This window comes from Halichoeres trimaculatus, unplaced genomic scaffold (genome assembly GCF_033239565.1).
Source record: "Halichoeres trimaculatus isolate MK-OKI-2021-1 unplaced genomic scaffold, fHalTri1.1 fHalTri1_scaffold_4, whole genome shotgun sequence".
NCBI classification, from domain to species: domain Eukaryota; kingdom Metazoa; phylum Chordata; class Actinopteri; order Labriformes; family Labridae; genus Halichoeres; species Halichoeres trimaculatus.
In genome coordinates, this window is record NW_027437182.1 from 10627359 (window position 1) to 10643732 (window position 16374).

Below are 16374 nucleotides of genomic sequence, written 5' to 3' on the forward strand. Positions count from 1 at the left end.
AACAACAACAGCCACACCAACAACAACTGCTACTGCAACAACAACAGCTTCCTCAACAACAACAACCACTGCAACTCCAACAACAACTGGTAATCCAACGTCAACTGCTACTCCAACAACAACTGCTAATCCAACGTCAACTGCTACCCAAACAACAGCCACTCCAACAACAACTGCAACTCCAACAACTGCTACTCCAACGACAACAGATACTCCAAAAACAACTGCTACTCAAACAACAACAGCAACTCAAACTACGACTGCAACTGCAACAACAACAGCAACTCCAACAACAACAGCTTCCTCAACAACAACAGCCACTCAAACAACAACAGCAACACCAACAACAACAGCCACACCAACAACAACAGCCACACCAACAACAACTTTTATTCCAAGAACTACTGCTACTCCAACCACAACTACTACTCCAACAACAACAGCAAGTCCAACAACAACTGAAACTCCAACAACAACAGCTTCTGAAACAACAACTGCTACTCAAACAACAACATTTACTCCAACAACAACAGATACACCAACAACAACAACAGCTTCTCCAACAATAACTACTACTCCAACAACAACAGCTTCTCAAACAACAACAGCTACTCAAACTACTACAATTACTCCAACAACAACAGCTACTCCAACAACAACTGAAACTCCAACAACAACAGCTACTCCAACAACAACAATTACTCCAAAAACAGATACTCCAACAACAACTGCAACTTCAACAACAACAGCTACTCCAACAACAACATTTACTCCAACAACAACTGCTACTCAAACAACAACTGCAACTCCAACAACAACTGCAACTCCAACAACAACAGCTACACCAACAACAACTGCAACTCTAACAACAACAGCAACTCAAACTACGACTGCAACTCCAACAACAACAGCAACTCCAACAACAACAGCAACACCAACAACAACAGCAACACCAACAACAACAGCAACTCCAACAAGAACAGCTTCCTCAACAACAACAGCCACTCCAACAACAACAGAAACACCAACAACAACAGCAACCCCAACAACAACAGCAACTCCAACAACAACTGCAACTCCAACAACAGCAACCCCAACAACAACAGCAACTCCAAAAACAACTGCTACTGCAACAACAACAGCAACAACAACAACAGCCACACCAACAACAACAGCCATACCAACAACAACTTTTATTCCAACAACTACTGCTACTCCAACCACAACTACTACTCCAACGATAATTAAAACTCCAACAACAACAGCTTCGCAAAAAACAACTGCTACTACAACAACATTTACTCCAACAATAACAGATACTCCAACAACAACAACAGCCTCTCCAACAACAACTTCTACTCCAACAACAACAGCTACTCAAACGACAACAACTGAAACTCCAACAACAACAGCTACTCCAACAAAAACAATAGCTCCAACAACAGATACTCCAACAACAACTGCAACTCCAACAACAACAGCTACTCCAACAACATTTACTCCAACAACAACTTCTACTCAAACAACAACAGCTCCTCCAACAACAACTGCACTTCCAACAACAGCTACACCAACAACAACTGCAACTCCAACAACAACAGCAACTCAAACTACTACAATTACTCCAACAACAACAGATACTCCAACAACAACTGCTACTCCAACAACAACTGCTACTCCAACAACAACAGCTACTCCAACAACAGCTACTCCAACAACAACTGCTACTCCAACAACAACAGCTCCTCCAATAACAACTGCAATTCCAACAACAACAGCTTCACCAACAACAACAGCAACTCAAACTACTACAATTACTCCAACAACAACAGATACTCCAACAACAACTGCAACTCCAACATCAACTGCTATTCCAACAACAACAGCTGCACCAACAACAACTGCAACTCCAACAACAACAGCAACTCAAACTACGACTGCAACTCCAACAACAACAGCAACTCCAACAACAACTGCAACTCCAACAACAACAGGAACTCCAACAAGAACAGCTTCCTCAACAACAACAGCAACTCAAACTACGACTGCTACACCAACAACAACAGCCACACCAACAACAACTTTTATACCAACAACTACTGCTACTCCAACCACAACTACTACTCCAACAACAACTGAAACTCCAACAACAACAGCTTCTCAAACAACAACAGATACTCCAACAACAACATTTACTCCAACAACAACAGATACTCCAACAACAACAACAGCTTCTCCAACAACAACTACTACTCCAACAACAACAGCTACTCAAACAACAACTGCTACTCCAACAACAATTACTCCAACAACAACAGATACTCCAACAACAGATACTCCAACAACAGATACTCCAACAACAACTGCAACTCCAACAACAACAGCTACTCCAACAACAACAGCAACTCCAACAACAACATTTATTCCAACAACAGCTTCTCCAACAACAACTGCAATTCCAACAACAACAGCTACACAAACAACAACTGCAACTCCAACAACAACAATAGCTCAAACTACCACAATTACTCCAACAACAATAGTGACTCCAACAAGTACAGCTTCCTTAACAACAACAGCCACTCCAACAACAACAGCAACACCAACAACAACAGCCACACCAACAACAACTTTTATTCCAACAACTACTGCTACTCAAACCACAACTACTACTCCAACAACAACAGCAACTCCAACAACAACTGAAACTCCAACAACAATTACTCCAACAACAACAGATACTCCAACAACAACAACAGCTTCTCCAACAACTACTACTCCAACAACAACAACAGCTTCTCCAACAACTACTACTCCAACAACAACAGCTTCTCAAACAACAACTGCTACTCCAACAACAACAATTACTCAAACAACAACAGCTTCTCCAACAACAACTTCCACTCCAACAACAACAGCTACTCCAACAACAACTGAAACTCTAACAACAACAGCTTCTCAAACAACAACTGCTACTCCAACAACAATTACTCCAACAACAACAGATACTCCAACAACAACAACAGCTTCTCCAACAACAACTACTACTCCAACAACAACAATTACTCAAACAACAACAGCTTCTCCAACAACAACTTCTACTCCAACAACAACAGCTACTCCAACAACAACTGCTACTCCAACAACAACTGCAACTCCAACAACAACTGCTACTCCAACAACAACAGTGACACCAACAACTACTGCAACTCCAACAACAACAGCAACTCAAACTACAGCTGCAACCCCAACAACAACAGCAACTCCAACAACAACTTCAATTCCAACAACAACTGCTACTCCAACAACAACAGCTACTCCAACAACAACAGCTACTCCAACAACAACATTTACTCCAACAACAACTGCTACTCCAACAACAACAGCTCCTCCAACAACAACTTTTATTCCAACAACTACTGCTACTCCAACAACAACTACTATCCCAACAACAACAGCTTCTCAAACAACAACAGCTACTCCAACAACAACATTTACTCCAACAACAACTGCTACTCCAACAACAACTGCTAATCCAACGACAACTGCTACTCCAACAACAACAGCCACTCCAACAGTAACAGAAACTCCAACAACTGCTACTCCAACAACAACAGATACTCCAACAACAGCAACTCCAACAACAACTGCTACTCAAACAACAACAGCTACTCAAACAACAACTGCTACTCAAACAACAACAGCTACTCAAACAAAAACTGCCACTCCAACAACAACTGCTACTCCAAGAACAACAGATACTCCAACAACAGCAACTCCAACAACAACTGCTACTCAAACAACAACAGCTACTCAAACAACAACTGCAACTCAAACAACAACTTCTTCTCCAACAACAACTGCAACTCCAACAACAACTGCTACTCCAACAACAACATCTACTGCCAACTCAGCAACAACTTCTGGAGCTCCTACAACTTCATCTTCAACAACAGCAACTGCAAGTTCTACAACTTCTTTCACTTTAGCTAACAGAACAACTAATGCAGCTCTGACTACAAAAACAACTGAAGCTCCAGCATCAACAACTGCTGCTCCAAAAACAACAACTGAAGCTCAAACAACAACTGAAGAACAAACAACAGGTCAAGCTTCAAACACAACAACAAAAACAACTGCCGCCTCTACAACAACTACAGCATCTACAACAGCAACTACCATAACTGCTGTTTCCAAAACAAAAACAACAACTTAAGCTCTGCCAACAACTCCTACTTTTACGAGAACAACTCCTGCTGTTCCAACAACAACTACTACTACAACTACTACAACAACAACTATTTCTGCTCCAAAACAAATGCTGCTTGGACTTCAGTGTACCAACTTAAATAAGAAATCCTGAAAAATGCTACCTCCACACAGTGAAAGTAACATACATCTGAAGAGCAAAGGATGGAGCTTGGTTTGGTTTTCTCTTCATTGTAATTTATATACAGTGAATTTATGACTCCACTTTTTATAGTGCTTTGTTAATATATTTTATGTATTGCAACTGACATTAACAAGAAGTTACTTTTTATTGTAAAATTTTACTAGCACTTAACTTTTACTTGATCAACTAATGGACATTTTTGTTTTGGATGCTGTCGCTAATAAAAAGATAAATTCATGCCTGAATAATTATTTTATCTTCACGGTTTTACACGAGTAAAGCTTTTTAATAATGCATCTTTACAGTCCATTAAGTCATACAAACCGTTCTTATTAAACTCTCACAACAGCTCATTTATGCAAAAACCTAATACTGCAGCAGAAAGAAATGTCATGCACTCAGCTTCATTAGCATGGCATCACATCACACTGCTGTCCTTTACTTTCCCAACAGGCTTTATGCACAAACACTTTTGCAGCGCCAGGCCTCTCCTTTTAGCAGGAAGATCTCCAGAGTGCAGGGGGGTATTCCAGAAAGCATGTTCAGTGAAAACTCTGAGAATGTTAAGCCTGAAATCAGGGAATCTCTGGGTTTCCAGTTCCAAGAAGAGAGGTAAATGAAACTCTGAGTGACTCACCATGGCAACTGACTCTGTGAAGCTAACCTGCCCCCTACCAGGTTTTCTATAAGAAACCCTGAGTTAAGCCTGCCTCTTCCCTTCTGCCATGTGCAAGTTATGGCTTACCCATTTGAAAGGAATCCAATCGACATCGAGGCACAATTAATTTGCGCTGCCTTGCGTGGAGAGAGGCTCTTCATACCCCGTCTGGATGTGCTTTCATTCCCAGAGGAGTTTTTGTTGGAGCGGTATCGTTTCACATGCAAATCAATCATATATATCAACAACATTCTCCGACCACACATATCAAATATCACACACCACGGTCGTTCCCTGTCATCAGTGCAAGTTTTGTGCACTGCGCTACGTTTTTTGGCCAGGGGTAGCTTTTTACATGACATATATACAATAATATATCTAATTGTATAATAATTCATTTTATTTATACACCCATTTCAAAAACACTCAGACGCTTTACATATAGAGCATAGATTATCTTTAAACTACTATTGATGTAAGATATGAGTACTGAGTATTTACAAATGCAGGCGCAGGTTGACTGGAGGTGGCAGGAGGCTCAGCCAGAGTCAGAACACCATCTACAACTGTACGGGGTGGGGGGTAGCGAGTAGTAGGTCACATCCTTTCCTTAGGTAATTTTGAATCTAATCATCTAATCATTTATTCCACCATGGGTATGGTTTAATATATAAATGTAGGACGTGAGAGGGTGAGAGAATGAAGCAATGAAAACTTACATTTCACATAAAGACATTCATTTCCCTGTGAGGAAGTGTTGGATGAACTTGTCCCCCCAGAGATGCCATCAGCAATGGGCCGCTCAGACGTCTGGCTCAGGGCCAGCTCCTCCGCCTCGGTCAGAGGTGCGGGGGGTGGCCCTCCTCCTGTTTTACGGGCCTCTGCCCTCTTTCTATTGGCTGGGCACAACTTAGATGTTACCAAAAATCAAATATAAATAAAACTTGGGAAGCGCACAATTGTTGCAAAGTAAACATGCCCCACCTGCCTGAATTAAATTCTTATATTTCATTTTTAGTTGCTGCCATGTTCTTCTCGCACCTGTGGTATTGCACCCATATAAAAGTAGGAATAATTCACAACCACTTTCCAGCAAGTGTGCTACAATTTGCATTTCAATCTTTAAAAAAAGGATGAGTGCATTCTGCCTTACCCGTTCACTCTGTCAGCAATTTTCCCCCATGCAGCTGCTCTTTCCTTTGCTGCCACTGCGGTGTTACTCTTTCTCATGAAAACTGATTTTTAATCATCATATAAAGTCATCAAAAACCTCTAATTCAATAGGCGTAAAGTACGCGCCGCGAGTTTTCTTGTCCATGCTTATGATAGTGGATCAATGTATCAGTGCTCCATTGATGATGGCTTTTTGTACTGGTTGTGCACATGCTTAACTCAAGGTTAACCCACTCAGAGTTGATTGACCTAATTCATATCAGCTGTTCTGGAAACGGAGACTCAGAATTTCCCATCTCAGTGTAAATCAACCTCGAGCTCACGATTAGACTCAGGGTTTGCTAAACCGTCTACCTGGAATACCCCCCAGATGTAGTTGTGGGGTTGGTGCACACCTAACATGCTCTAATGTGTACATTGTACAGACTATCAATGATAATGGCAGAGAGCATCCATTAAGTGTCACTGTAGTCTTATTTCTTAAATTTTTATCTTAAAGTAGTAAGGACTGCTGCTCACCAGGTGGTGGTATCCTGCCCCAAAGTTTAGTGAACATACAAGTGAATCTACAGTTTGAATTTGGCCAAGAGGGGATATGAAAGTTGACACTGTTACATGCTTCGTGTGGTCAACCATCCACTTTCCATAATGTCTTATGCTGGTTTCCTCTGGCTGTGCACTGAATTTGGGATTGGTAAAATTTAATTTGTGATCCAGGATATTGATTTGCATTCTGTGAAATGTATTTGTCTTTTTTGAAATTTATCTGTGGTTTGTGAAATGTATTAGTGTTTCTGAAATGTATTTTGGGCTTTTGAATTATTTATTTCCATTGGCCACCGTACTTTAAAACATGTTGCAGATATCATTCGAGTCAAATGCTTCACATATTTGCATTACAGGTATAGCTGCTATAAGTACCTCCCTGTAACCTTCACATGGCTTCTTGGAATCTTCTGCTCTGAAGGTTCAGTTGAATCAGCGTTTAAAGCTTTGTTTTAGAAATAAGCAGGACTATTTTCACATCTATAGCTGTCAGACAACCCCTACATGCAATGACAGAAAATGTCTGAGCTTAACCATGAATCACATCTTCAAAAACTAAGACACGTTGCAGCAGTAAGATTGTATCTTTAAAGACCCTCCAAGGCCTTCATGAGAGATCTCGAAATAGTTTCCTTTTTATGTTTGCCTGTTTATAATCCAAGATTTAAAATGAGATTATTAGCGCCAAAATTGGTTATTTCTGAATGCTATTTCTCAATCTCTGTCATCCTGGGAGAATACCATACATGAAAGCCATTTACAGCAAAAGTCACCATGACAACACAACGCTGGCCAGAAAAGTTTATCGGTGAAAGTTGAGAATTGACCAGCAAAAATAACACAAAAGAAAAACAGATTTCTACCTTTTTTTAGTAGATTTGTAGTTTACTGGTTTGCATAAAAGTATTCACACTCTTTGTTATGACACCTCAAAATGATCCAGATTTGGAAATCTGATTTTCTGCTATCCAGGATCAGGCAATCCATCTCAGGCCGTTTTTTCAAAGCAACATTGGATTCGATCACCCTGATCCAGATACACAGTTATGGGGCCAGTTGTTCAAAGAATTTAATGCAGGTCAAAATAATTCGGATTTGGAAATCCCATTTCTTGCTATCCAGGATCAGGTAATCCGCCTCAGTTTTATCATGGTTTTTTCAAAGCAACTTTGGATTGGATTACCCTGATCCAGATACATAGTGTTCAAGATTACCAATTCCAGATTATCAGGGGCCTGTACTACAAAGCTGGATTAGCTCTTAGAGAGATAACTTCCAGGATAAGTTTCGGGTTTTCTGCACCCCGAATGTGGATCTCTTTTTATCCAGACACATTGCCCCAGTTACTGATGCTGAACGCCAAACCTGGTCCGGAGCAGGTTAAGTTCCAGGATAAGAGCTCACGGGGTGTGACAGACCGCCCAGTCACCAATTTGCTCAGCCAGAGTGAAGTCCTCTGGCGTGGGACCGCCCCCTGTCTTTTTGGCCCAACATTTTTTCTTATGGGCTGTGAATAAACGATATCTTACTGATCATCATAACTGAGACATTGTCAGGGAAAAGTAGAAATGTGTGCAAATAGAATCTTTCATACTGACCACTTTGAAGGATGCTTTTTTATTTATTTTTTATTTGCTCCCACGTCATTTTTTCCCCACTGCTATTGCATCTGCAATACAAATTGCCAATAATGAGTGTTATCCCTGGGATTTGTTAGAGAGTGGACTCTTTCTAATTATGAGGTCGGATATGATGCTGATCACATACACACTGACTGACAACATGAATGAATAAGGACCTGACTGCCTGTGTCGTCACATGATGAGATTGGTCGATTAATATTAGAATTTTGGAAATTTACGCATTCACAGAGTTGGCGATTTTTTGTCAGCAATCCCTCCGGCTTGTCGCGGCCGCAGTCGTGTTGCCCCTGGCCTGGATAATACTGCGGTACTCCTCTTATTTTTGCAGGATTATTTGCTGCTCCTCCGCCATAACGTCAGCTGCTCTCTTCTCCATTGTGGAAAATGCTCCGGGGCCGCTAACCACGCCCATTTTATGTGTGCGCGCACAGATCCCAGCCGGATTCACTTGTCGAGTTGATAACGAACCTTGTAGTACAGCAGATCTGGATTACGGAGATCCAATGAAGTTAAGCGAGTTGTCACAGAGTTATCCTGGATGACTTAATCCAGCTTCGTAGTACAGGCCCCAGTGCCCTAAATGGGACAACATATCATAATGTGGGATACCAACTCTGTAAAGAACAACAGGTAGAAGAGCCAACATGGGGTCATTGCAGGTGTTTTTTTATTTTGAGAAAAAACAAAACGAGAAAAAATATATTGTTGACATTTTAAAAATTGCTGAAAAACATTAATAAAACAGAGGCCAATAAACTGGGATTGGATTACGTGATGTAATCCGTTTTTGAAACTCTCCTTTCCCTTTTGAACAACCCATTTTTAGAATTAAATCCAATCCGATAACCAAAATCTGATTTGATTACCTTAGATCAACTGGTCCCTGATGATCTGATCGTCACTGCAATGGGGGCTGCAGTGGGAAGTGCTGCTTCTTCAGAGCAGTCATCAATAAACCAATGGACCAATCGATCAATCAGTCTTTATTTGTATAGCGCTAAATCATAACAAATATTATCTCAAGTCACTTCCCAAAAATATTAACTGGTCTAGATTTGTTAATGTTGATAAAATTTTATGAGCAGAAACCCACCATCAAGACAAGATCTTATCTAATGTTAACCCACCATGAGTACAGCATTTTGCACCATTTAGCAAGTTACAATGGCAAGGAAAAACTTCCCTTTAACAGGCAGAAACCTCAAACAGAACCAGACTAATGTTAGACAGACATCTGCCTTGACTGTTTTGGGGTTTAAGAGAGATAGAGGAGGGGGAAAGGGGGAGAAAGAGAAGAATACGAATCTTGGTTTGATTTTTTTAACGCAAACCACAAGTTTCTTTCAAAAAAATGTCAAAGCAATCGAATATTCAACATTTAAATTGTGTGACACCTCTGTAGTGTACACTCCAGTTCACTTCAGCGTGTGAAATGCTGCTCCCAGCTCAAGGAAGCTCAAATACCAGACATACATTCAACAACTTGACACATGACTCTACCTCAAAATGTTGTGTGGATAAAAGAAAAATGGAATTGTATTAAGAAGAAAAGATCTCTGCAATGCTACAAATATTTTTTTTGTATAAAGACCCACCGTCTTCAGCTCTTCTAATGAAAGAAATTTTCCTTCCATTACTTTAGTTCTTAAAGTTCTTAAAGTTTCTCATCAGGTGAAAATGTAGGGCAGAAGCTCAAGTGGCACACTTGCATCTTGAAGGAAGAATTGACTGTGACACAGGAGCATACAGAACAGTAACAATCTAACCACCAAAGGTTCTTGTATCCTGGTAGTCTATTTGCATGTACCGCTTTTTTTCTAGGTCGAATCGGGGAAGTTTTGGGGCAAAGGGATGATGAATCATTCAGTACAAATTCACTTTGATTATTTCATTTTATTTTATCTGATCTCCCAGCAATTGGGTTTTCAACAGAATTTTGGAGTGAAAACAAACAGCACAGAGAGATTTCTGAACAGAGCAAAACAACCTGTACTGTTTTACAATGAGCATACACTCTGAAGCAGAAAGGATTGGTATTGTGAGAGAACCTGTTCTGCAGCCCTTGAACATCTTTCCAGTAAGAGAAAATTATGAACAAAGGAATTTTTAACCGTAGGGGATTCCTTAAATGGTGGGAAGGCACTTGCCCCTGGAAAATCCAGTTATTATTGAAACTAAATATAGAAGTTGCTCAGACAACCCTAAGTGCAGTTTGAGACCCACATACACCAATTATATTTACAAGAAACAAGTAGGTGATTGACATGGAGGATATCCAAAGCAGGGCATGTAAAGTGGTGGCTGACACTAATCAAACACTATTGTGCTTTGAAAGGAAAGTCTTTGGTTTGAGTTGCAAAAAAGCATGAAATACATTAGTGTTGAAGTTCTCAGGATATTTAATGACACAATGCCAGAGAGGTATGCTGCTGTAACTGCTGCAAAAGGTGGAAAAACCAAATATTAAAGTTTAAAGTGGAAAAAAAGGGTCAGTTCATCTGGTATTGGTGGTCAGAGTGACCACCAAGGGGCAACATCCAGTCAGTAAAAATGAAGCCTATGCGGAAGTGCTAAAAGTCGCAGTTCGATGAGAATTCGCTTGAAGATGGCTGCAGAAAGACCAGAAGTCACGTACACACCCAGCCATACAAAATGACTTTTACGGCATTAAAAAGCATATTTGCAGCCTGGCCATAAGACAGCTTGGGTCTAAAATGCTGATTTCACTATCGGCACACACTGTACGGTGAGTGAATTTTTTCTATGTCTGTGGTTTAGAAGTTATTAGGATCGTATGATTTTCCAATCAGAGGAACTGCTCAGGTCACGTGACCACCGGGCGCCCTGTACCTGCTGTAAAAAACTAACAGCCAGCTGCGTCCGCGGATTGGCTTCAGTTCACGGTTTCAGGAACACACGGGTGACATCAGGGATGCTTCGTCCATGTTTTATACAGTCTATGGCGACCACCTGCTTGTTTCATGACCATGCCTTAGGGTCAACATTTTCAGATCTGTCAAGTGTTCTGATAATTTTGGTCACCACTGTGTGTGAGTCTTGAATCTGTTTTGCTTACAGACTAATTATTTCTCATGCAGGAGGATGTACGTTGATTTATGCTCACAATAAAGGTCATACTACAGCGTCACAGTATCTTTAATGTCAGTTCTGCTGAAGTCTCTATATTTTATCAGAGCACGTTTCATCACTTCTACTGTACATGGAGAGAAGATTATCCACTTGAGCTGTCGGTTCCAAGTCCACAATCTGTGTACTCTTGAGGACTTTAAAAATTTTGTTGTCTCAGACTTTCCTGGTTTTTCAGGTTATATGATAGTACTTAGGCAGAGCAAGCCCTCCCTGAATGTGTGTGGGAGGGGTTATCCATATGCTAAGAGCAAGGAACATCATAGATTGAGTAGATGTCTACACCTGAGGAGAGAGCTAACACATCAACATGGACAGAAAGCTGCTTCATTGGATGCTCATACTTGGATATTTACATGTATCCTCTGGACAAAGTAACTATCAATGATGATTTTGATTTCTGTTTTCTTACTCTGTTGTTTTATCAGAAAGGCTGGAGAGTCATGTTTTAGAGGGGATTGAATTGACTGTGTGTGCTTTTTCATGAACATACTGCGGTCTTTTATTGTTTTCAAAAATATAAAAAATAAGAGTGCCGATGAAATTACTTATTTAACAGATTTAATTTTAGCAAGTCAAGTAAAATGATGAAAACTGAACATAGATAACCATAAAAATGCACTCTGCTGTTAGACTAACTGATCAAAATATCAAATTATACATTATATTTGCCATCAGCTTAAATAGGGTTGTATTCAGCGTATTGTTCATGCTTGTTTTATTCTCTAATTTTACAGTCTGCACTGTACTCAGTCATGGGCGTAAAAGAACAAAACACATTTGACTATTCATTCTAGTGCAATTTGAGATTATTCAATTCAGCAAAACCTTCCTTTTTGTTTTATAACAAAATTCTGGGTATTTGAATTTATTTACATGCATTTATTCTAAATTATGGTGAAAAGCACTCATCACCTTCTGTCAAGGTCTTACTGCTGAGACATGATTTCAAACTCAGGACTGGAAATGGTTGTAGTCGGTTCACTTTTTCTGATGTTTAACTAAATAAATGGGAATCTTTCATTTAAGGTTGTAATAAAATCTACCCAGTTTTTTTAGTCAATTAAAAACTCCCCAAAATCACAAAAAGGATCCATTTCTAAGATCAGCATTTATTCTGGTCCACGCTGGCCCCAAGAGAATGAGCCCCAATACCTGGAGGCAATACAGTTTTATGACGGTCATTGTTACACCAATACAGAGGCTGAGTTCAACTAAACACCTGAGATAAATTGGCCAACAAACATGATTGACACCACTGTCTCAACCCACAGCTGGTGTCTGGTTTCAGTAAGATGTACTATCCAAGTGTGTGTGTGTGTGTGTATGTGTGTGTGTGTGTGTGTGTGTGTGTGTGTGTGTGTGTGTGTGTGTGTGTGTGTGTGTGTGTGTGTGTGTGTGTGTGTGTGTGTGTGTGTTGACTCAGAGCATGCAGCTAGTAGACTAGGTGAAAGTTTACACAGTGTCAAAGAGACCTCAGACACAAGCTGGAGACAGGAGCTATCTCTCTATCTGCCAGATAAATAGACATCAAGCCATCAAGACTGAGAACAGCATACAACTAGATAAAATGCTGAGTTAAGTTAATTACTATAAAGAAAATATTTATAACAAGGCCTTTGGCAAAAGTTTGAGTCCTGTTCAACATCAATTTAAGTTGTACTTGGGTTATTCAAATAGCTATACATTTAACATTATATTCTTATTTATCTACTTATTTGAAAGTTAAGATCAAGTACAATAGATGTCTTTAAAAAAAATGAATGTTTTATTTGTTTTATTTCTGTTATAGCCACTCCAGTTATGGCCCACACCAATGCTAAAATGCTCACAACAGCTACATCTACAACCATGACTGTATCTTCAACAAATATGGCTACAACAACTGCTGCTGCTACAACAAGTGCTGCTGCTATAACAACGATCTCTTTAAAAATAACTATAGCTCCTCCCACAGCTGTTGTAATGAAAACAACATCAACTACAAAAACTTCTGCTCCTTCAACAATTGTGTTTGAAAAACACACTCCTGCTCCTACAACTTCTACTCCAACTACTGTAACTACTGCACCAAGAACTGCCCTTCCTTCAGCAGCAGCTCCATCAACTGCAGCTTCAACAACTGTTATTCAACCATCTCATCTTCCCACAACTGCTGCACCTAAAACTGCTATGCCTACAACTGTTGCTCCATCAACTGCTGCTCCATCAACTGCAGCTTCATCAACTGCTACAGCTACAACAACTGTCGGTATACCATCTTATCTTCCAAGAACCTCTCTTTTTACAACTGCTGCTCCATCAACTGCTGCATCTACAACAACTGTTGGTATACTGTCTTCTCTTACCACAACTGCTTCCCCAAGAACCGCTCTTTCTACAACTGCTGCTCCATCAACTGCTGCTCCATCAACTGCTGCTCCATCACCTGCAGCTCCATCAACTGCTGCACCAAGAACTGCCCTTCCTTCAGCAGCAGCTCCATCAACTGCAGCTTCACCACCTGCAGCTTCAACAACTGTTGTTCTACCATCTTATCTTCCCACAACTGCTGCACCAAGAGCTGCTCTGCCTACAACTGCTGCTCCTTCAACTGCAGCTCAATCAACTGCAGCTCCATCAACTGTAGCTCCATCAACTGTAGCTCCATCAACTGCATCAGCAACAACAACTGCTGTTCTACTATCTTATCTTCCCACAACTCCTTTATCAAGAACTGCTCTTCCTACAACTGCTGCTCCATCAACTGCTGCTCCATCAACTGCTGCTCCATCAACTGCTGCTCCATCAACTGCTGCACCATCAACTGCTGCACCAAGAACTGCTCTGCCTACAACTGCTCCATCAACTGCTGCTCCTACAACTGCAGCTCCATCAACTGCAGCTCCATCAACTGCAGCTCTATCAATTGCAGCTCCATCAACTGCAGCTCTATCAACTGCTGCTCCATCAACTGCTGCACCAAGAACTGCTGCTCCTACAACTGCAGCTCCATCAACTGCAGCTCCATCAACTGCAGTTCTATCAATTGCAGCTCCATCAACTGCAGCTCTATCAACTGCAGCTCCATCAACTGCTGCAGCTACAACAACTGTTGTTCTTCTATCTTATCTTCCTCCAACTGCTGAACCAAGTACTGCTTTTCCTACAACTGCTGCTCCATCAACTGTTGCACCAACAACTGTGGCTCCATCAACTGTAGCTCCATCAACTGCCTCAGCTACAACAAGTGCTGTTCTACTATCTCATCTTCCCACAACTGCTGCACCAAGAACTGCTCTGCCTACAACTGCTCCATCAACTGCTGCTCCAACAACTGCTGCTCCATCTACTGCTGCACCAAGAACTGCTCTGCCTACAACTGTTCCATCAACTGCTGCTCCAACAACTGCTGCTCCATCAACTGCTGCTCCATCAACTGCTTCAGCTACATCAGCTGCTGTTCCACCAGCTGCTGTTTCCACAACGGCTTCTCCAACCACTGCTGCTCAATCAACTGCAACTCCAACAACTTTTGTCCCAGCTACTGATCACCCCCCAACTCCAGGACAAGGTCTGCATACACCCAGAATCTAATTTTTTACATTGTGTGATCCTGTAGTTTTTCTTCACTGTTTTGTTTAAATTATATTGTGATACTGGCCTGAAACCTCTCAGAAGCAGGTTTCCTTTACAGCAAGTATAAGTGTCCTAAGAAAAAAATGCTAGCCGAGAGTTTGTCTTTGAATTTAATGTTTTTTAATCTTCCACAGGCTTTCGGTTTCTGGCACACATCCAGTTGAGATTGTCTTCTTCTGCCAGCAATGCAACTGTCATTGCAGCTATTGAAAAGGTACGTAAGACAGAATTTCTTTTTTTCTTTTTGAAAAGCTATTTCAATAACACCATCGATGGTGCAAGCACAAAATATAAACATAAGGTGAAAGAGATGAGCTGATGATTATTATTTGTTTTCTTTCCATTTAGTATCTGAAGAAACTCATCCCCCCTGACGTTCGGCACGCAGTGAAAGTGCTGAGCATTCAAAAAGTTTAAGCTGACCACAAAGAGGCTTCTGGTCGACTGACAGTTGACACTGATTCCTGTGTTCAGGTGCCCAAACTATCTGAGCCAAGGGCTCGATTCGGAACGTCTCAAAGTGATCCAGGTGTGATAACACGCAATGAGGCTTTGCTAGCATCCAAGCAATGCAACAAAACACTTTTGAAAATCCTGGCACAGTTAATCCTGATGGGTTCCTCATACCAGGGCCTCTTGTGAATCAGTGACAAGGTGCAGTCTCTGCTGAAAGAGAAGCATGCTGTTTTATGTAATCATGAAGTGATTACGTAATCATGCAGCGATGGACTTTAAGAAAAACCACCACCTGAAATCGCTGCTTGAGATCATACTGTGAAATATTTACAGGACTGTTAAGGAAGTTTTAGACCTTCTGTGAAGGTTTGGGTCTGATAGTGTTTCCATGAATATTTGAAACAAAAAAATTACTCAGAGGGGAAATTCAATTGTTGCAGCAGAATCACAGTTTGTTTGAGGTTGTTTTGTTCCTGTCCATTCACCTTTCTCAGTATTGGTTAAAAGCTGTTTAATGGATGAGAATTATACATTTATTTTGTATCTTTGTTTCTTGTTGAAAATGAGAGTATGCCTTTTTTTTCTTTGGTATCAAAGTGAAAAAAATATTCAATATTCTTCATCTTCCAACTGGTGTATCTACTCATTCGAATGTTATATACTGTGATAGAAACATAGCAATGCAGGAGGAGAGTTTTTCCGAATCTTAACATCTTTATGTATTATTTTAATACTTTGTT